Source organism: Mesoplodon bidens (genome assembly GCF_964165515.1).
Source record: "Mesoplodon bidens genome assembly, chromosome: 2".
NCBI classification, from domain to species: Eukaryota; Metazoa; Chordata; class Mammalia; order Artiodactyla; family Ziphiidae; genus Mesoplodon; species Mesoplodon bidens.
This window is the reverse complement of record NC_138177.1, coordinates 161977697-161998551: the sequence shown is the minus strand read 5'-3', so window position 1 is coordinate 161998551 and position 20855 is coordinate 161977697. Positions and strand designations below refer to the sequence as shown.

The 20855-nt window shown below is 45.5% G+C and overlaps 1 protein-coding gene and 1 pseudogene across 3 annotated transcripts in view; one reads left to right on the top strand and one right to left on the bottom strand.

Annotated features, from left to right (window-relative positions):
• LOC308605436 (methylosome protein WDR77-like) overlaps positions 1-20855 on the bottom strand; it is a 524245-nt pseudogene that overhangs the window by 96594 nt on the left and 406796 nt on the right. The window lies entirely within an intron of this gene.
• TINAGL1 (tubulointerstitial nephritis antigen like 1) overlaps positions 1-20855 on the top strand; it is a 34838-nt gene that overhangs the window by 1587 nt on the left and 12396 nt on the right. The gene's annotated exons all lie outside the window — the stretch shown is intronic.

Here is a 20855-nt window from a genome sequence, read left to right as displayed (position 1 = left end):
CTCAGCCTTAAAAAGGAATGAAATTGGGTCATTAGTAGAGACATGGATGGACCTAGAGACTGTCATACAGAGTGAAGTAAGTCAGAAAGAGAAAAATATCATATATTAACACATGTATGTGGAATCTAGAAAAAGTGTACAGGTGAACCAGTTTGCAAGGCCAAAATAGAGACCCAGATGTAGAGAACAAATGCATGGACACCAAGAGGGGAAAGTGGGGCGGGGGGGGAATGAATTGGGAGATTGGGATTGACATATATACACTAATACGTATAAAATAGATGACTAATAAGAGCCTTCTGTATAAAAAAAAAAGGGAGAGAGAGAGAGAGAAAGAAAGTCTTGCTTTCACCCAGATGGTGAAAAAAACCAAGCTTGGCTGTTGGGAGGTTGAACTTCAGGTGTTCCGTGCCGTGGCCCAGGCTTTGTCACGGTTCAACCATAGTGACTTGCTGCCACCCATTGGCCACTATCAGTATTGCATCCAAGCAGAACCTGCATCGCATTTGCTCAGCTAAGGATTCAGTATCTGGGTCCAAAAACGCCTTATTGGGGCTTCCCTGGTGGCGCAGTGGTTGAGAATCTGCCTGCCAATGCGAGGAACACGGGTTCGAGCCATGGTATGGGAAGATCCCACATGCTGTGGAGCAACTAGGCCCGTGAGCCACAACTACTGAGTCTGTGCTCTGCAATAAGAGAGGCCACGAGAGTGGCCCCCACTTGCAGCAACGAAGACCCAACAGAGCCAAAAATTAGTTAATTATTTTTTTAAAGTGTCTTAAAAAAAAATGCCTTGTTGAAAAGGGCTGCAGAGGAGTTCTCTTCCCCCTTTGACAAATGAGGAGAGAGAAGTCCAGAGAGATGACTTTAAAGAGCCATCTGCACCCGCCTACTCCATCCACTCAGTTGCTCATTCATTCAATAAATATTCACTGAACACCTCTGTGCCAGACACTGTTCTAGGCGCTGGGATTCAGCAGAGATCATTGCTGTTGTAGAGCTGACATTCCATGGGGTGGGCAGGGAGGACAGGTACCAATCAGGTAAATAAACCAGATAATGCTAGATTGTGATGGGTGATGTGAAGGAATTAGAGTGACTGGAGAGGGTGGTGGGAGGTGACATTTGAGGAGAGATCTGATGACTGGGAGGGTTCGGGAAAGATGCTCCAGGAAGAGGGAACAGCACTGCAAAGGTTCTGAGGCTGTGAAAGGTGTGGGCAGGTTCCAGAATGGGTGGAGCCCACCAACACCCCAGCCCACAGCTGTCTCTGTAGAACGAGTAGAAGTGGGAGCAGAACTTTCTAGAAGGAGGGTCATGCCATTGACCTTCACTCAATCAGTCCACAGCCTTGATCAGCACCCGTCTCACTCACACAGCTGACCACTCTCTCCTGGAAACTCTCTCTTCTCTTGGTTTGTATGACACCAACCTCTGGTGGTAGGAAAAGCTATGATTATTCTCCTGTGAAAATTAAAGCTTAACGATCAACATAGAGAAGTTTCTGGTTTGAAGGAAGCCACTGACATGTCAAAAGCTAGAGCAGGAAATACTGGCATGTGGAGCCAAAGGTCAAGGTCGACATTTCTGGGCTCTGGGACAGGAGCATGTAGAGGAGAATTGGTGGAGATGTAATCAGTCTTGCTCATAGCTGTTGCCATGTTATAAGTGTGTGTTTGTGGACCTGTTTGCTGCTAATCTGTGAGCCATTCTTGGCAAAAAAAAAAATGAATATTTATAAGTTTATATATATAATATGAGTAAGCTTTACTCAAATCCTATGAGTGGTGTTCCAAGAAATAATAAGTTTTGGAAGCAAAACAAGTCCCTAATTTGGTAATTTCACCATGTTACTCGAATACTACCTAATTATGTTAGCTGGTATTTTCCAGTGTTTGAATGTTTGCTCTAGGCTATAGTTCTCTGTAAAGCAAAATTGTTCATTACTAAAAAGAGGAAAGTTATATGAAGTAACATGTACCTAATACCCAGCTTGAAGATGTGTTTGAACACACTCAGTTCAACCAGCATCAGTGCAAAGTGAAATCAGTTCCTCCACACCAGAAATATTTATCATAAAAACAAAAGATCAAGGGCAATTAATACTTTGTGTTTTAAATTTTCATTTTAAGACCCTTTTAAGTAGTAAGCATTTATGATATCACTCAATTTTTTAAATGACTTTTATTTGGCATTTACGTTAAGTTAATGTTTCCCCTTTTTAATTTTTAAAAATATTTTATTTATTTTTGGCTGCACTGGGTCTTCGTTGCTGCGCGTGGGCTTTCTGTAGTTGTGGCACGCAGGGCCTACTCTTCGTTGTGGTGTGCGGGCTTCTCATTGCGGTGGCTTCTCTTGTTGTGGATCACGGGCTCTAGGCACGCGAGCTCAGTAGTTGAAGCATGCAGGCCCTAAAGTGCGCAGGCTTCAGTAGTTGTGGTACGCGGGCTCAGTAGTTGTAGCGCAGGGGCTTAGTTGCTCCGCGGCACGTGGGGTCTTCCTGGACCAGGGATCGAACCCGTGTTCCCTGCATTGGCAGGCGGATTCTTAACCACTGCGCCACCATGGAAGTCCCTAGTTTTTTTTTAACGATCAAGTGTCTATACGAGGTAGAGGTCATTGTTACATGTTACTGAAATACAGTAGTACCCCCTTATCCAAGGGCGATATGTTCCTAGACTCCCAGTGGATGCCTGAAATTGTGGAGAGTACTGAGCCCTGTATGTACTATGTTTTTCCCTATCCATACATACCTATGATAAAGTTTAATTTATAAAGTAGGCACAGTAGATTAACACCAACTAAAGAGAACAATTATAATATACTGTAATGAAAGTTATGTGAATGTGGTCTCTCTCTTTCTCAAAATATCTTATTGTTCAAATTTCATGCCTTAACTAAGCACTTATCTTGCACTGTGGCCATAACTTTTGCACTTTGAGGTGTGACATCCAAACTAGCATGAATTTCTTTTTTCTTCTTCACAATTTCAGGGATAGAAAATTTATTCTTACCATAGATCTTAGCAACCTCAGCATTTTTTCATTCCCTATAAGTTTAGGACTTTTGCTTAAAGGAAGGACTTTACAGCCTCTGTTTGGCATATCTGGATTGCCAGCATCACTACTCTTGGGCTTTGTGGTCCTTATTAAGTAAAAATAAGGGTTATTTGAACACAAGCACCGAGATACCACTACAGTCAATCTGATAACTGATGGATACTGAATGACTCATGGGCAGGATTACACTGATAAAGGGATGATTCATGTTTCCTGTGGGATGGAGTGGGACAGCTAGAGATTTCATCACGCTACTCAGAATGGCGCTCAATTTAAAACTTATGAATTGTTTCTGGAATTTTCTATTTAATATTTTTGGACCATGGTTGACTGTGGGTAACTGAAACTGTGGAAAGCAAAACCATGGATATGTGGGGGTTGGGGGATTACTATATACCATCCTGTCATATAATGGCTCGTAATAATAATAAACCATGCATCTGTAATCCTGATTTTTTAAACAGGAAACCTCTGAAATGTTTAGTATAACCCTCTTACAGAAAAATTTTCACTGTTTATTATTATGATCGATCATTATTTTTCCAAAACCCATAAAGTGTTGGGGAAAATACAGAATAATGTATGATTTCAGGAATTCCTGAGAATTTCCTGGGATTCTGACATCTCATACCCAAATCCCAAAGAATATCTGTTGGGAATTTGGAAATGCTCTTTGACGTTTTACCTCTGTAACATCTCTCGACTCTGCATCCCTTCCCATCCCCAAGACCACTGCTCTGATCGTCAGACCTTTGTCATCTCTTCCGACCTTGTGAGTCAGACTCCAGACTCCTCCAGGCCATCCTCCACGCTGCAGAGGGATCTTTCTGAGGCACAAACTCAGCCTGTCATTCGGCTGCGAAATCCATCCCTGGCCCCCCAATTCCTTCACCAATGTTTTTCAAAATGCATCTTGGGACAGTGGTTACATAAAAACATCTGTCAGTTTCTAATAAGTGGTGGTTTAGGTAGCTTCATTCAGAGATTCAGAATCTCTGGGAGTTGAAGCCTAAAAATCTGCATCCACATCTTCTGAATGATTTCTTTAAATCCTTTTTATGGTGAAATACAACATGAATACAGAAGCCACATAAAACAAAGGTACAGATTAGTGAATCATAATTAGGCAAACTCCCCTATAACCACCACCCCTGTCTGAAGGCAAATCCTTGCCCGCCACCCCAGAAACTCTCTGCATGCCCCCTCCTTAATAACCCCTTCCCACCTCCACCCCCAAGAGCAACCAGCAGCCTCTCACTTTGCCTGTTTTTTGCTTTTTTTTTTTTTTTTTTTTTTTTCTGTACGCGGGCCTCTCACTGTTGTGGCCTCTCCCGTTGCGGAGCACAGGCTCCGGATGCGCAGGCCCAGCGGCCATGGCTCACGGGCCCAGCCGCTCCGCGGCATATGGGATCCTCCCAGACCGGGGCACGAACCCGTATCCCCTGCATCGGCAGGCGGACTCTCAACCACTGCGCCACCAGGGAGGCCCTTTTTTGCTTATTTTAATGTCATTAAATTTTGTTTAATCCTTGGTTCTCTTTCCATCTTTTTTTCTTCTTCTTGTGATTCATTTGCTAATGAAACCAGATCATTTGTCTTACAGAGTTTCCCACAGTCATTGCTAATTGCATCCCCATGGTGAAGGTAGCATATTCCTCTCTTCTCTGAATTTCCTGTTAATTGGTAACTGGATCCAGAGACTTAATCAGATTCATATTTCTTTTTCTTTTTCTGACAAGCCTACTTTTATAGGTGATGTGTGTTCATCATCAGGGGCTCATGACTATGTTTTCACTTTCTCATCTTGTACATTTCCCACCCCAGATCTGAAATCAGCCCTGATATCTGGGGTAAATACCTAGGAGTAGAATTGCTAGTTCGTAAGGCAGAAAAATGTTTAACTTGCTAAGAAGCTGTTAGTCTTCTCAGGTGGTGTACTTATTTACACTCCCATCAGCAATGTATGAAAGCTCTAGTTGCTCTAAATCCTCACCAGGATTTAGTAGGTGAATCTTATTTTAGCCATTCTAGTGGTATGAAATGTTATTTCATTGTGGATTCAGTTTGGAGTTTCCTACCAACCAATGATGTCGAACACCTTTTCATGTGCTTATTGGCCATTTGTATATCTTCTTTTGTGAAACCTGTTCTGCGTATATATTCTATATGTGTCAATTGAGTCATACTGGTTAACTACTTTGTCCAAATCATCTATACCTTTACTGATTTTGTTTATTTGTTTGATTGAGTTTCGGAAAAAAGTGTGTTAAAATCTCCAACTGTGGTGGTATGTTTGTCTATTTCTCTTTTAGTCTCAACAACTTTTGCTTTATGTACTTTTAAGCTGTGTTACTTGGTGCATACAAATTTAGAATTATAATATCTTCCCGTTGAATTGGACTTTTATTGTTATAAAACATCTGTTTATATTTCTAGTAATACGTTCTGTCTTAAGCTTATTTTATCTGGTATTATTATAGTGACATTAAAGTAGTTTGAATGGTATACCTTTTTTCATCCTTTTGTTTCTGTGTTTTTATATTTTTTAAGTGTTTCTTATAAATGAATACAATTGGGCTTTTAAAAAATCCATTTTAATGATATCTGTCTTTAGTCAGTTTGTTTAAACCATATATATTTAATGTAATTACTGATAGAGTTGGATTAAGGTCTGCCATTTGCTATTTGTTTTTCTGTCTCATCTGTTCTTTGTTCATTTATTCACCCACTGTTCTCTTCTTTTGGATAATCAAGTTGTTTTTATTATTTAATTTTTTTCCTTTATTAGGTTCTAGTTATACATTTTTATAAAATTCTTTCAGTAGTTACTATAGAGATTTAAATATGCATCTTGGACCTATTACTCTATGTCTTAGTTCAAGCTGCTATAACAAAATACCATAAGCTAATTGGCTTAAACAACAGAAATTTATTTCTCACAGTTTGGGTGGCTGGGAAGTCCAAAATCAGGGCATCAGCATGATTGGGCTCTGGTGAGAGTCCTCTTCCTGGTTTGCAGACAGCTGTCTTCTTGCTGTGTCCTAGCATGGCAGAGAGAGGAAGCAATCTCTCTTGCCCCTCTTTTTTTTTTAAATTAATTAATTTATTTAATTCATTTATTTTTGGCTGTGTTGGGTCTTTGTTGCTGCACGCAGGCTTTCTCTAGTTGTGGCGAGCAGGGGCTACTCTTTGTTGCAGTGCACAGGCTTCCCATTGCAGTGGCTTCTCTTGTTGCGGAGCATGGGCTCTAGGCACGCAGGCTTCAGCAGTTGTGGCTTGTGGGCTCTAGAGCGCAGGCTCAGTAGTTTTGGTGCACGGGCTTCATTGCTCCGCGGCATGTGGGAACTTCCCAGACCAAGGCTCGAACCCGTGTCCCCTGCATTAGCAGGCAGATTCTTAACCACTGCCCCATCAGGAAAGTCTGCCCCTTTTCTTATAAGGGCACTAATCCCATGAGGACTCTATCTTCATAACCTAATTAATTCCTAAAGGCCCCATCTCCAAATACCATCACATTGGAGATTAGAGTTTCAGTGTATGAATGGGGGGGGTGGGGTGGGGAGGGAGAGACACAAACATTCAGTCCATATCACAGTATTACAGACTCATTGTAGTATTAAATTAATATGTTTACCACTGTTTTAACAATGTAAGAACCTTACAACAGTTCAGCTCCTTTCACTCCCTTCCACCTTTTGTGCTATTATTCTTTATTTCTTTATTATGTTTTACTTCTATATATGTTATAAACCCTACAAGACATTTATATTATTGTTTTACTTGTCAGTTTTTTTTTTTAAGGGAACGCTATTTATTTATTTATTTTTGGCTGTGCTGGGTCTTCGTTTCTGTGCGAGGGCTTTCTCTAGTTGTGGCGAGCGGGGGCCACTCTTTTTTTTTTTTTTTTTTTTTGCTGTACGCGGGCCTCTCACTGTCGCGGCCTCTCTTGTTGTGGAGCACAGGCTCCAGACGCGCAGGCTCAGTAGTTGTGGCTCACGGGCCTAGTTGCTCCACGGCATGTGGGATCTTCCCAGACCAGGGCTCGAACCCGTGTCCCCTGCATTAGCAGGCAGATTCTCAACCACTGCGCCACCAGGGAAGCCCATACTTGTCAATTTTTAATTTTTACCCACACATTTGTCCTTGCCAGTTACCTGTATTTCTTTCTGAAGGTCTGTGCTTTCATCTGGGATTTTACTTCAGCCTGAAGAATTGTCTTTAATGTTTCTTGTGGTAGAGGTTGGCCAGCAATAGATTTTCTCAACTTTTCTTTGTACAAAAATGTCTTTGTTTCACCTTAATTCTTAAAAGATTGTCCCTCCTCTGTATAGAATTCTAGATTAGCAGGGTTGGGGGTTTTTTGTTTTTCGTTTTCATTTCTGACCTTTTAAAATGTCATTCCATTTTCTTCTGGATTTATAGCTTCTGTTGAAATGTAGGCATCAGTCTTATTACTGTTGCTTTAAAGATAATGTGTCTTCGTTTATCTAGCTGCTTTTAAGATTTTCTCTTTGTCTCAGTTTTCAGCTGTTGACAATGATATGTCTAAGTGTGGTTTTCTTCAGTGAAACCTGTTTGGGTTTTACTAAGCTTCTTGAATTTGTGGGTTGATATCTTTCAACAGTTTTGGGAAATTATAAGTCATTTGAAGTAATCCTCAAATATTGCTTCTGTCCCAACTCTCTTTTCTCCCCTTCTGGGATTCTAATTACACAAATATTAGAACTTGTTATGCTCTGTTCCTGCTATATTTTTCTCTGTTTCAGCTTGGATATTTTCCATAGAATTGTCTTCAAGTTTGCTAATCCTGTCTTTTGTCTTTCTGCTATACCCTTTTGTTGTTGTTGTTGTCGTCATTGTTGTTAAATATATCCAATAAGTCTTCGGACTTCCCTGGTGGCGCAGTGGTTGAGAGTCCACCTGTCAGTGCAGGAGACACGGGTTCGTGCCCCAGTCCGGGAAGATCCCACATGCCACGGAGCATCTGGGCCCATGAGCCATGGCCACTGAGCCTGTGCGTCCGGAGCCTGTGCTCTGCAACGGAAGAGGCCACAGCAGTGAGAGGCCCGCGTACTGCAAAGAAAAATAAATTAAAAAAATAAAAAATAAAGTTTCCAATCCCATAGCATTAAAAAAATATATATATATATACATATATATATCTCCAATAAGTTCTTGATTTCAGGTGTTGTATTTGCCAGTTTTAGAATATTTGATTATTTAAAAAAATTTATTCCACTTCTCTATTGACAATCTCTATTTTATATCCACCTTGTCAATCTTTTTTTCTTCTATGTTCTTTAACATATTATCAGAGTTATTTTAAAGTTCTTGTCTGCTAACTCCAGCATGTGGATCATTGTGGTTCTGACACTATCTTCTATTTTTTTCTCTTGACTACCAGTCATGTTTTCCTGCCTCTTTGCGTGTCTAGTAATCTCCAATACATGAGATTGTTCAAATTGTAAATTATCCCAATATGATAAGTGTGTAGTAGCATCTTACTGTGGTCTTAATTTGCATTTTTCTAATTACATATAAGGTTGATCACTTTTTCATATGTTTATCAATCATTTGGTTTTCCTCTTTTGTGGAGGGCCTGTTCAACTTATTATTTATTATTTATACAGTGGTCCCCGCTATTCCTAATAGTACTTCTTTTTTATTGAAGTATAGTTGATTTACGATGTTGTGTTAGTTTCAGGTGTACATCACAGTGATTCAGATATATTCTTTTATATTCAGATATATTCTTTTTCAGATTCTTTTCCCTTATTTGTTATTAAAAATATAGAGTATAGGGGCTTCCCTGGTGGCGCAGTGGTTGAGAGTCCGCCTGCCGATGCAGGGGACACGGGTTCGTGCCCCGGTCTGGGAAGATCCCACATGCCGCGGAGCGGCTGGGCCCGTGAGCCATGGCCGCTGAGCCTGCACGTCCGGAGCCTGTGCTCCACAATGGGAGAGGCCACAACAGTGAGAGGCCCGCATACCGCAAAAAATATATATATATATATATAGAGAGAGAGAGAGAGTATAGTTCCCTGTGCTATACAGTAGGTCTTTGTTGGTTATCTATTTTATATATAATAGTGTGTATATAGTAGTGTGTATATGTTAATCCCAACCTCACTTTCTCCTTTGGTAACCATAAGCTTGTTTTCTATGTCTGTAGGTCTATTTCTGTCTTGTAAATAAGTTCATTTGTATTTTTTTTTGGATTCATATATAAGCTATATATATATACCAGAAGCCATTAACAAATAAGAAATATAAATGGCTTTTAAGCTATATCATATGATATTTGTCTTTCTCTGTCTGGCTTACTTCACTTAGTATGATAATCTCTAGGTCCACCCATGTTGCTGTAAATGGCATTATTTCATTCTTTTTTATGGCTGAGTGATAGTCCTTTGTATATATATACCACATCTTCTTTATCCATTCATCTGTCAATGGGCATTTATGTTGCTTCCATGTCTTGGCTATTGTAAATAGTGCTGCAATGAACATTGGGATGCATGTATCTTTTCAAATTATAGTCTTCTCTGGATATATGCCCAGGAGCGGAATTGCAGGATCATACTCTATTTTTAGTTTTTTAAGGAACTTCCATAGTGTTCTCCATAGTGACTGTACCAATTTACATTCCCACCACGAGTGTAGGGGGGTTCCTGTGACTGTACCAATTTACATTCTCACCAATAGTGTAGGGGGGTTCCTTTTTCTCCACATCCTCTCCAGCATTTATTATTTGTAGACTTTTTGATGATGGCCATTCTGACTGGTATGAGATGATACCTCATTATAGTTTTGATTGGCATTTCTCTAATAATTAGCTAATGTTGAGCTAATTATTAATTATGTTTTCATGTGCCTGTTGACCATCTGGATGTCTTCTTTGGAGAAATGTCTATTTAGGTCTTCTGCCCATTTTTTGATTGGGTTGTTTGTTTTTTTGATATTGAGTTGTATCCTAATAGTACTTCTCGCCTTAAAGCCCACTCTGTCTGATGTTAAGATGCATAGGTATTTGGTTAGTAACCTCACCCAGAGGGGACTTCCACTTCCTTTAACTGACTTGGGAATTATGCTGTTTTTATTGTGTTAATGTTTATCCTAGAGGTTATAATCTACACACTTAACTTCTTCAAATGTAGAGTTAATCAACCCTCCCTCCAAAGAAGATTTTCACTTGCTTTTTCCAGGAGGCTGGAGGCACACAGTCTGGGGGCACGTCAATCTAAGTTCAAGACTTGAGTTTACAGACCATCCAACCGATATAAGCTGGGGCTGCAAGTCCATACTAGGGCTGGCTTCTGGAAGCATGGCTTTCGGGATTCCTGGCTTATTGTGGGGAAGGTTTTCTATATGATCATTCATTATGTACTCTAACTTTATCTGTGCCCCTTGCACAGGGGAGTCGGCAAAACAACAGTTCCAATTGGCCAGAATCAGAAAAAATGACTTTCTTGCTTGGTTTATCTGTCAAACTTTCTGTTTTCCTTCCATTTTGTTCTGGTAATTCCGTACCCTCTGGTTACACCAGTTTACCAGCGTTTTTAGTTGTTTTCAATGGGAGAATTGATCTGAGTAACTTAGCCTGACATTACCAGAAAAGAGAAGTCTACCAGACCCCAGACTCCACTTGACAGAGATGGAAACTGTGGATCAGTGGGGGGTGAGGCCACTTTCCCAGGGTCTCAGAACCAGTAAGAAGTGGCACCAGCCTGCAGACTGAGGACTGTCCTACACCAAGTCTGGTGATCTCTCCACTCATTCCCTGGCAGTACCCTCTTTGAGACTTGGTTTCTCCATATGTAATGAAGAAGTCAGACCAGACGGTCTTTGAGGGCCCACTGGACTCCGAACAGAATTTCATGGTTTTTTAATCCTCTGAGACCCACCCAGCCTCCTCCCCAACCTTCAGTTCTGGATTGGCTCTTCTTAGATCCGACCCCTGAGGTTAGTCACAGATAATTCCCAAATCAGCCACAAGGGGGAAGTGGTGTGCAGAGATCGCCCAGGTTCTGAGATGATGGCTGAGCCAAGGGCTTCTTCTTGGAGGTCTTTGCTTCTCACTGTCAGAGTAAAAGGGAAAATGATTTTGCCTGGGATCCAAAGCCCCCTGTCCCTTCTGCTTCATTTCATTTGACAAACTCTGGCTGGTGCACGGAGATAAGTCATCCCCTGCCTCTACCCTTGAGGACTTCATGGTCCACTAAATCCTTCTCTCCAGGCTAGATTAAAGGCTGATTTTTCCACCTCCCTGTTTTTGCTCCTGCTGTACTCCTTCCCCCATCGCTGCCATTTCTCCTCATTCTTAATGCTCAGCTCAGATGCCAACTCCTCCCTGGAGCCTCCTAAACACTCCCATCAGAGTCCCCCTCTCCCTTCCCTGTGCTCACAGCCCTGGCTCTGTATTTCGAATCCTGGTCTGGCCATGTCCTTGTCTCATTCCTCAGGCAGTGCAGTGTCCCCCTCAACTCTGGGCCCCCTGTGCCAGCCCAGGACACCATGAGTGCTGGAGGGAAGGAGGTGGAAGGTCTGCTGGATGGGATTTCTGGCAGAGCTGCAGTAGATTGGAGCCCAGCACTGAGAGGACTCCACCGTGGAGGCTCATTTCTCTACCTCAAACCCCAAGCCTTTTTGGGATCCAGCTTTGCACTCACTGCTAAGGAAATGACAAGAAAAGCTTCTAGTTCCAAGAACCAGTGAATATATAATGAAACCATAAAAACAGCAGAAGAAAACATAGAAGGGTTTCTGATTAACTTTGGAGTTAGAAAGACCTTTCTATGACTCAAAACCAGAAGCCATTAACAAATAAGAAATATAAATGGCTTTTAAGCTTTTGAAGAAATCCTCAGCCTTTTTTTTTTTTTTTTTTGCTGTACGCAGGCCTCTCACTGTTGTGGCCTCTCCCGTTGCGGAGCACAGGCTCCGGACGCGCAGGCTCAGCGGCCATGGCTCACAGGCCTAGCCGCTCCGCGGCATGTGGGATCTTCCCGGACCGGGGTACAAGCCCGTGTCCCCTGCATCGGCAGGTGGACTCTCAACCACTGCACCACCAGGGAAGCCCTGAAGAAATCCTCAGCCTTATTTGTAAGAAGATAACCACAGATTAAAAATACATTGAGGGCTTCCCTGGTGGCGCAGTGGTTAAGAATCCGCCTGCCAATGAAGGGGACACGGGTTCAAGCCCTGGTCCGGGAAGATCCCACATGCCGCAGAGCAACTAAGCCCGCACGCCACAACTCCTGGGCCTGCTCTCTAGAGCTCACGAGCCACAACTACTGAGCCACGTGCCACAGCTACTGAAGCCCAGGCGCCTAGAGCCCATGCTCTAGAACAAGAGAAGCCACCGCAATGAGAAGCCCACGCACCGCAACGAAGAGCAGCACCCCCTCGCCGCAACTAGAGAAAGCCCTCGCACAGCAACGAAGACCCAACGCAGCCATAATAAATAGATAAGATAAAATAAATTTTTAAAAATTATAATAAAAAAAGCAATGTACTTTAAAAAAATACAGTGAGATTCCATTTTCACCTATCAGATTGGCAGAAATCCAGAAGTTTGATATCATGCTTTATGTGACACTGTGGAAAAGCAGGCATGCTCAGCGTTGCTGGTGGAGGGGGGATCCCATGGGGGACCAGATGGCAATATCTATCCAATTTACAAATACCCCTGTGTTAGATTGGATTCTAAGGTGACCCTCCTTGGCTTTCAACTTTGTGTGATCCTTTGCATGTGGACAGAATCGGTAAATATGATGAAAATATGGGCTCAATGATTATGTTCCATTATATGGCGAAAGAGATTTTGCAGATGTAAGTTAAGGTCCCAAATCAGTGGATTTTAAGGAAGAGAGATTACCCTGAGGGAGCTGGACCTGATCAGCTGAGCCCATTAAATGCAGAGAATTTTCTCCAGCTGGTCTCAGGAGAAGTCAGAGATTTGAAGCATGAGAAGGATTCATTGTGCCATTTGGAGGAAGCCACATGGTAGAGTATGTAGGTGTCCTCCAGAAGCTGAGGGAGGCCCTCAGCTGATCACCAGCAAGAAATCAGAGACCATAAGGAAGCCATCTCTACAAACGACAGGAGTGAGCTTGGAAATCGATATTCCCCCTGAGGCTCCAGATGAGGACTAAGCCTCACCAACACCTTGATTCCATCCTGAGCAGAGAACCCAGCTACACCATGCAGGACTGACCTATAGACTCTCAGGGTGTTATTTTAAGCTGCTGAGTTTGTGATACTGTTATGCAGCCATAGAAAACAAATACAGTACCTTCAACCCAGCCATCCACTGCTGGGAATTCATTCTGCGAGTACACCTTTAACATGTATTAAACAAAGTATGTACATGATTATTTATTGCAGCATTATCGTAATACCAAAAAGAAAAACTAGAAAGGACTCAAATGTCCATCAATAGGGAATTGGTTAAATGAATTATTTCAGTCTACAATAGAATATTAGGCAGTGATATAAAAGAACAAGAAGCTCTATTGGCTGATTAAAATCTCTAAGATGTGTGGCTAGTGGGAAAAGGTACAGCACAGTATATATAGTTTGTTACGTTTTATGTAAAAAGGGCGTTCTGAACATTTATTCATTTTTGTACGTGCATAAAGCAACTCTGCAAGAAAACCTCAGATACTAATAAAAACTGGTGATGGGGGCTTCCCTGGTGGCGCAGTGGTTGAGAGTCTGCCTGCCAATGCAGGGGACATGAGTTTGTGCCCCGGTCCGGGAAGATCCCACATGCTGCGGAGTGGCTGGGCCCGTGAGCCATGGCCGCTGAGCCTGTGCATCCGGAGCCTGTGCTCCGCAACGGGAGAGGCCACAACAGAGAGAGTCCCGTGTACCGCAAAAACAAAAAAAAAACAAAAAAAAAACAACACTGGTGACCTGTAGGCGGTGGGGACAAGGAGTCAGAACAGGGCAAATGAGGCACATGCATCCGAGTGAGACTTTTTATTGTATGCTTTTTATACATTTTTTTGGAACAATGAGAATGTATTAATTAATGAAAAATCAAATTAAACTAATTGTTTAAAAAAAAAAAAAAAAGAGTCAGTGGGGGAATTCCCTGGCTGCCCAGTGCTTAGGACTCCACACTCTCATTGCCGAGGGCCCAGGTTCAATCCCTGGTTGGGGAACTAAGATCCCACAAGCTGTGTGATGTGGGCAAAAAAAATAAAAATAAAGATAAAAATAAAATGAGTCAATGGGGGCTTCCCTGGTGGCGCAGTGGTTGAGAGTCCGCCTGCCGATTCAGGGGACGTGGGTTCGTGCCCCGGTCCGGGAAGATCCCACATGCCGCGGAGCAGCTGGGCCCGTGAGCCGTGGCCTCTGAGCCTGCACGTCCAGAGCCTGAGCTCCGCAATGGGAGAAGCCACAGCAGTGAGAGGCCCGCGTACCGCAAAAAAAAAAAAAGAGTCAATGGGCGCTACCTCCCTAGATTCTTTCTGGGCCTGAGCCTGCTCCCTTGTTTTTCCCCCAAAAGTTGATTCTGGGGCATGTCCTCCACGGCACCCTTGACCTCTGGCATTCCATCCTCATTCTCCCTTCTGCCCTAGGGGAACTAGAGAGACAGATTCAAATAGCTGTGTCTGAGTGCGTCATGTCTCTGGAACTCAGTTTTTCCATCTGTGAAATGGGGATGATAATACCTCTGAGGATTGTTGGGGGATTAAATGAGATAATCCATGTCAAGTGACCCACCTGTAGAAGGTGCTCCTGGCATTTGTGCTGGCTGGGATGCAGGAAAGGGCAGTCCTCGTGGAGGGAGTTTATCGAGCACATAGTAGGTGGACCACAAATGACAATTCCCTCCATTTCCCTCTCACTCACTATGTGACCGTGGCCCAACTCCTCCCTCTGTCTAGTCTCCATTCCTTCAGCTGCAAATGAGAAGTTTGGACTGAATGAGCTCTCCGTCTTGTGTATGAGTTTGGGGCCCTCGGTGACCATGGAGAGCTCTCTCTCATTTCAGATATGGGTTAATGAGGCCCAGACGGAGTGATGACTTGTCCAATGTCACACAGCATGTCAGAGGCAGAGCCAGGACAGGGACTGAAGGCCCCTGACTCCCACCCAGGCCCTTGACCTCTCTCTGCCCAAGCTCATCTGTGCCCGAGCAGCCATGTCATCACACAGACACTCTCCCCTGGGCCTCTCCTTATCTCCCAAGCTTCTGGTTGTTACTACAGAAGGGCTGCTGCCCACCCAGCCTTGAGTTGAGAGGCTCCAGCTCCCCTGCAAGCCCTGAGGCCCAGCCAGGTGTCTCCCCCAGCCCCTCCCCACCATCTGCCCCCTCCAGCAGGAGACACAGAGTGCCACAAATGCCCTGGAGAGAGCACCCCTGGGGAGGCATGGAGCCAGTGAAGGGCCAGGGGAGCGCCTGTGACCCCTGGAGTGAGCTGCCCCACAGAGGCCTCTAACTTTTGATCTCTCACCTGAGACTCCCAACCTCCCGAGGGTCTCCCTCCCCTCATCCTGCTGCTCACTGAGCTACTGGCCTTGAGGGAGTTGCCTCCCCTCACTGGGCCAAAGAGAGAGTGGCCTTGGGTTCTGACAACCTTCTAGATCTCCATGGACTCTGAGCATACTTTTTGCCCCTGAGTTTCAGGAGATTCTTAGGGATCCTGGGTCAAGATATCCCAACTTCTGTCTAATTAACGTGAGGTTGGTTCTGAACATTTGAGGCTCGACCTAGGATAAGTAATTTGAGTGTTTCTTTCAGCAAATGTTGGTTGTGCTTCCGACAGGGAAATACGTCTCGGTCTCTCTTAGATGTGGATTTACTTCCATGGCCTCTGCCTATGCATCATTCTCACCCCTGGGAGATGTGTGGGGCTGTTTGTTACCGTCCAAACTGACACACACAGAGAACAGAGACCCTTCGCATGTGCAAACGCATGTACAGATTCCAGACCTGCTCTAATCCTATGTGACTGCTTTAATCTGGTTTTTGTAGGGTTGACCCAAGAGGTTTGAGCAGGTTTACGTTAGTTTCAGCTAGTTTTAACTGGTTTGACTCACTATATGTAGGCGTAAGCACATTTGCATCTATTTGACTATTCTGAGCTCATTTGTGGCTGTTTTGATTTGGGTTATTGTAATAATAGCAGACACTCATATTGCACCTGTGATATGTCGGCACGGTCAGTTCCAAGGGCCTTATGCTAAGTCATATAATTCTTACAACTACCCTGCAGGTGGGGACTGCTATTAGTGTCTTCATTTTACACGTGGATAAACTGGTGCACAGAGAGATTCAGAAAACTGCCCCAGGTTTCCTGGTCCCTGAGAAGTGGAGCCGGGATTTGAACCTACTCCATCTGGCTGCCAAGTCTGTGCCCTGAACCTTGACGTTAGGCTCTATCACTGCCGATGAGTCTTTGAACCACTTCTTGATAAGTCAATTCTGTCTGAGCCCGTTTGTTCTGCTTTTGCCAGTACAAGCTGCTTGGTGCTGGTTCTGTCCGCAAAAAGACTTGAATTTGGCCCATTCTGATTGACCCACAGATCTCAGGCCTCACAGAGCCTAGAAAGGGAAGACCACTATATTAGTTTCTTGGGGCTGCTGGAACAAACTGCCACAGATTTGACTGCTTAAAATGGAAATGTGGGGGCTTCCCTGGTGGCGCAGTGGTTGGGAGTCCGCCTGCCGATGCTGGGGACACGGGTTCATGCCCCGGTCTGGGAGGATCCCACATGCCGCGGAGCGGCTGGGCCCGTGAGCCATGGCCGCTGAGCCTGTGCGTCCGGAGCCTGTGCTCCACAACGGGAGAGGCCACAACAGTGAGAGGCCTGCATACCGCAAAAAAAAAAAAAAAAAAAAAAAAAAAGGAAATGTGGGGCTTCCCTGGTGGCGCAGTGGTTGAGAGTCCGCCTGCCGATGCGGGGGACACGGGTTTGTGCCCCGGTCTGGGAAGATCCCACATGCCGTGGAGCGGCTGGGCCCGTGAGCCATGGCCGCTGAGCCTGTGCGTCCGGAGCCTGTGCTCCACAACGGGAGAGGCCACAACAGTGAGAGGCCTGCATACCGCAAAAAAAAAAAAAAAAAGGAAATGTGGGGCTTCCCTGGTGGCGCAGTGGTTGAGAGTCCGCCTGCCGATGCGGGGGACACGGGTTTGTGCCCCGGTCCGGGAAGATCCCACATGCCGTGGAGCGGCTGGGCCCGTGAGCCATGGCCGCTGAGCCTGCGCATCCGGAGCCTGTGCTTTGCAATGGGAGAGGCCACAACAGTGAGAGGCCCACGTACCGCAAAAAAAAAAAAAAAAAGGAAATGTATTTTCTCACAGTCTGAAGGCCAGAAGTTCAAAATCAAGGTGTCAGCAGGGCCATTCTCTCTCTGGAGCCTCAAGGGGAGAATCTGCTTCTTGCCTCCTCCAACTTTTGGTGGCTCCACGTGTTCCTTGGCTTGTGGCCGCATCACTCCAATCTCTGCATCCATGGTCACATGGCTTCCTCCTCTTCCTCTGTGTGTCTCTTATAAGGACATTTGTCAGTGGATTTAGCACACACCTCCAACGGCCCCCCCACCCCAGATATTCAGGATGATCTCATCTCAAGATCTTTATCTGCAAAGACTCCATTTCCAAATAAGGTTACAGCCACAGGTTTTAGGAATTAGGACTTGGACATATCTTTCTGGGGGGCTCCATTCAACCTATTACAACCACTAGGGTCACATCACAGCATTTCCCCCTGAGAATCTAGCTCTTAGAAGTGACTCTTTCTATCACATTGGGTTTTTACCCAACCTTTAGGGCTTTATTACTTTCTGCTTAGGGATTAAAAGGCAAAAGTGTTCAATGTGCTTGCAGCCACGGAAGAGCCTCTTGTACTTTTCAAGACCCATTTATTAATATTCCTGGCCGGGAAAATCAGGAATTCCTGGAAACACCAAGCAAGGTGTGGAAATGTTTCTGTAAATAGGCACCGGAAAACAGAACCCGCTTTCTAAGATGTTTGCTGATGATAACACCAAGCTTACTGTTCCCTGGGGAGCTCTCTTTAGTGAAAGTAATGCTGAATCGAAGGAGGGCAGATAATTAAGAGATGAGGGGGAGCCGTTAATCCCCCCCAAAAATCTCCCCACTCCTGGCCTAGGGTTGAAAGAAGCTAGTCATTTAGATAAAGATAGAGATGAAGAAATGGTGTCCTTACTCAGCAAATAGACCTTGCAAGGAAGCAGCACTCGGGGCGCTTTGTACTCAACTGGCCCCAGCACCAATATACAGAAATATAACAGAAAAAGGAAAGCCCTGTTTCTCTTTTCTGCATTTCCCCACTTGCACCCATAGCGGACGACCATGAACACTACCGGCTGTGAGAGTCAACTTAGTCCTTGGATAGTTTTGGCATCTGCAGAGGCTTCAGGGATTGGGCTCAAGGTCCTGCTCTGCCCCTCCCAGCTGTGTGACCCTTGGGCAAGCCAGAAAGTCTTTCTGAGTCCTGACTTTCCCATCTGCCAATTGATTTAATAGGATTACCTGGGAAAAGGCCCGCGTTTGGCATTTGCCGTGTATGGCAGAAAACACACTAGTAAACAGACTGGCCGGCCAGGGTCATTACAAATTCACAGTCAGCAACTTCGAATGGTCACTCCGCACTGCCGGAAATCCTACTCTGTTTCTTTAGTGGGCTTGACTGTGATAACTATTTCACATTTAATCCTTGATCCTCCGTCCCCTCCTCTTTTCCTGTCTCACTTTGGCTGCAACTTGCTTCCACTCCGCTGGCCAAATAGAAACCATCAGAGGAGGTTCCCTCAGCTTTGCATGGCTGATCCTACAAATCCACCTCTTCTTCTTCTGCCTCTCAGATGATTGTCCCTGCTCCTATCCAACGCCAGCTCTCTCCTCCTGTGCTCCGGGTCTCCTCCCTCTTACTTTAGCAAGAACTTTGATCCTGGGAAATCCCCTCTCTCTGTATCATCCGTTCCTCCCCAGCTCCTTGCCATCTGCACAGAGATACGATGTTATAGTATCCATATTTGGACAAAACTCTCCCTTCACCCTCCTTACTTCCTTCCAGCCAAAGCCCCATTTCTCAGCTTCCCTTTGCATTAAAACGTTCTAAAAAGTGGCCAGTGGTTGTTCTCTCTGGTTCCTTGGCTCCTATTTGCAGTTCCACCCCTGCCATTCAGCTTCCATCCTCATTCTTCCACTGAGACTGCTCCGTCAAGGTGGCCCCGAGGTCCCTGCTGCCACATCTAGTGGACACGTGTCTGTCCTCAGCTTACTCGACCTTTCCGCAGCATTCCACACGGGCAGCTCCCCTCCTAGGTCTTGAAGCACTCTCTTCCCCTGGCTTCCTGACAGCTCTCTCACCTGGGCTCCCCCTTCCTCCCTGACCGATCCTGCTCAGCCTACGGTGCCCTCTCCTGCTCTCTGCCCAGCTCCTGATATAGGAGCGTCCCCAGGCTCTGTCCTCCCGCTTTTCCAGTCTGAGCTGGAAACCAGCCTAGGTCACACAGTCTCTGTGGGTCCAACTGGTCCCCAAGCCTGCCCAGACTCCAGGAAGGGGAATAGCAGAGAATTTGGGACCATCCTCAACCCACCAGGTAGAAACCCAGAAGTCCTCCTCAATTCCTCCCCTCTCTCACCCATCACCTCTGACCTGCCAGCAAGTCCACAGTAGGTCCCCAACAAGCCTGCTTCTCATGATCTCCACGGCCCCCAGCCTTGTTCAGGCCTCAGCATCTCTAGCCTGGGTCACACCATCGCCTCCTACCTGGGCCCCCTGATTCCACCCTTACCTTGTAGTCATCTGTTCTCTACAGAGCAGGCAGAGTGTGAATCAGATTATTTCACTGCCACGGTGAAATCCCTTTAGTGCTGAGAAGACAACTCAAGCTCCTAACTACAGCCTGAGGGTCCTGCGTGCCGGGCCACGCAGCCTACCTCCCAGGCTCATGCTGCTCCTCTGCCCTCCTCGTTCACTGTAGAGTGGCCACTCTGGGCTTCCTTCTGTGTCTCAAACAGACCGACTTGTGCCCGGCCTCAGGGCTGTTGCTCATGCTGGCCCGGCTCCCTGGAACACCCTCTAGGAAGGGCTGCCTCCGTCTCGTCCTTCAGCCTCAGCTCAAATGCCATCTCCTCTCTGAGACCCCCCGACCATCACATCACTCCAGGTTCCCACGCCACGTGCACGGCTTCCTAACGCTCAGCACCTAGCACAGAGCCTGGCACATAGTAAATGCTCAGCAAATACGTGTGGAATGAATGAGAAAAATCAAACAGGAAAGCATTCCACGGCTCAGTACAACAGACTTCCACATGGCCCCGAATCTCATCTCCCACAGGCTCCAGCATGCTACGGCAGCGCCACACGTTGCCACACAGCCCTGCGGGCAGTGCTTTGATAACACAGTCCAGCAGGCCCCAGGAAGCCCGACATGTCACGACAGGGCCCAACACAGACAACATTAGGCCTGGATCTCAGACTCAGCTCCTGGTTTCACTGCTCCAAGCTCTGGATGTGTCCAGCTGACCACAGGGGCCCACAAGGGACCCAGAGCTCTAGCTGTGGTGCCGTTTGGGACCCAAACATCCGAGCCCCCATGCCTCAGGTGGTGGGTAGTCGGCCACAGACCTGGGCTGAGCAGAGTACAATGGGTCTTTGTCTTCCCAGGAGGCCCTGCTCAGCCTCCAGAGGAGAAGGGTCCATTCTGAGCACCCAGAACAGCTGGGGAAGGGGGAGGTGGAGGAGGGGCAGCACTGGACTCCCGGGGAGAGGAGAGGAGGCCCAGGTCTCTGTTCTGCTGTGCAACCC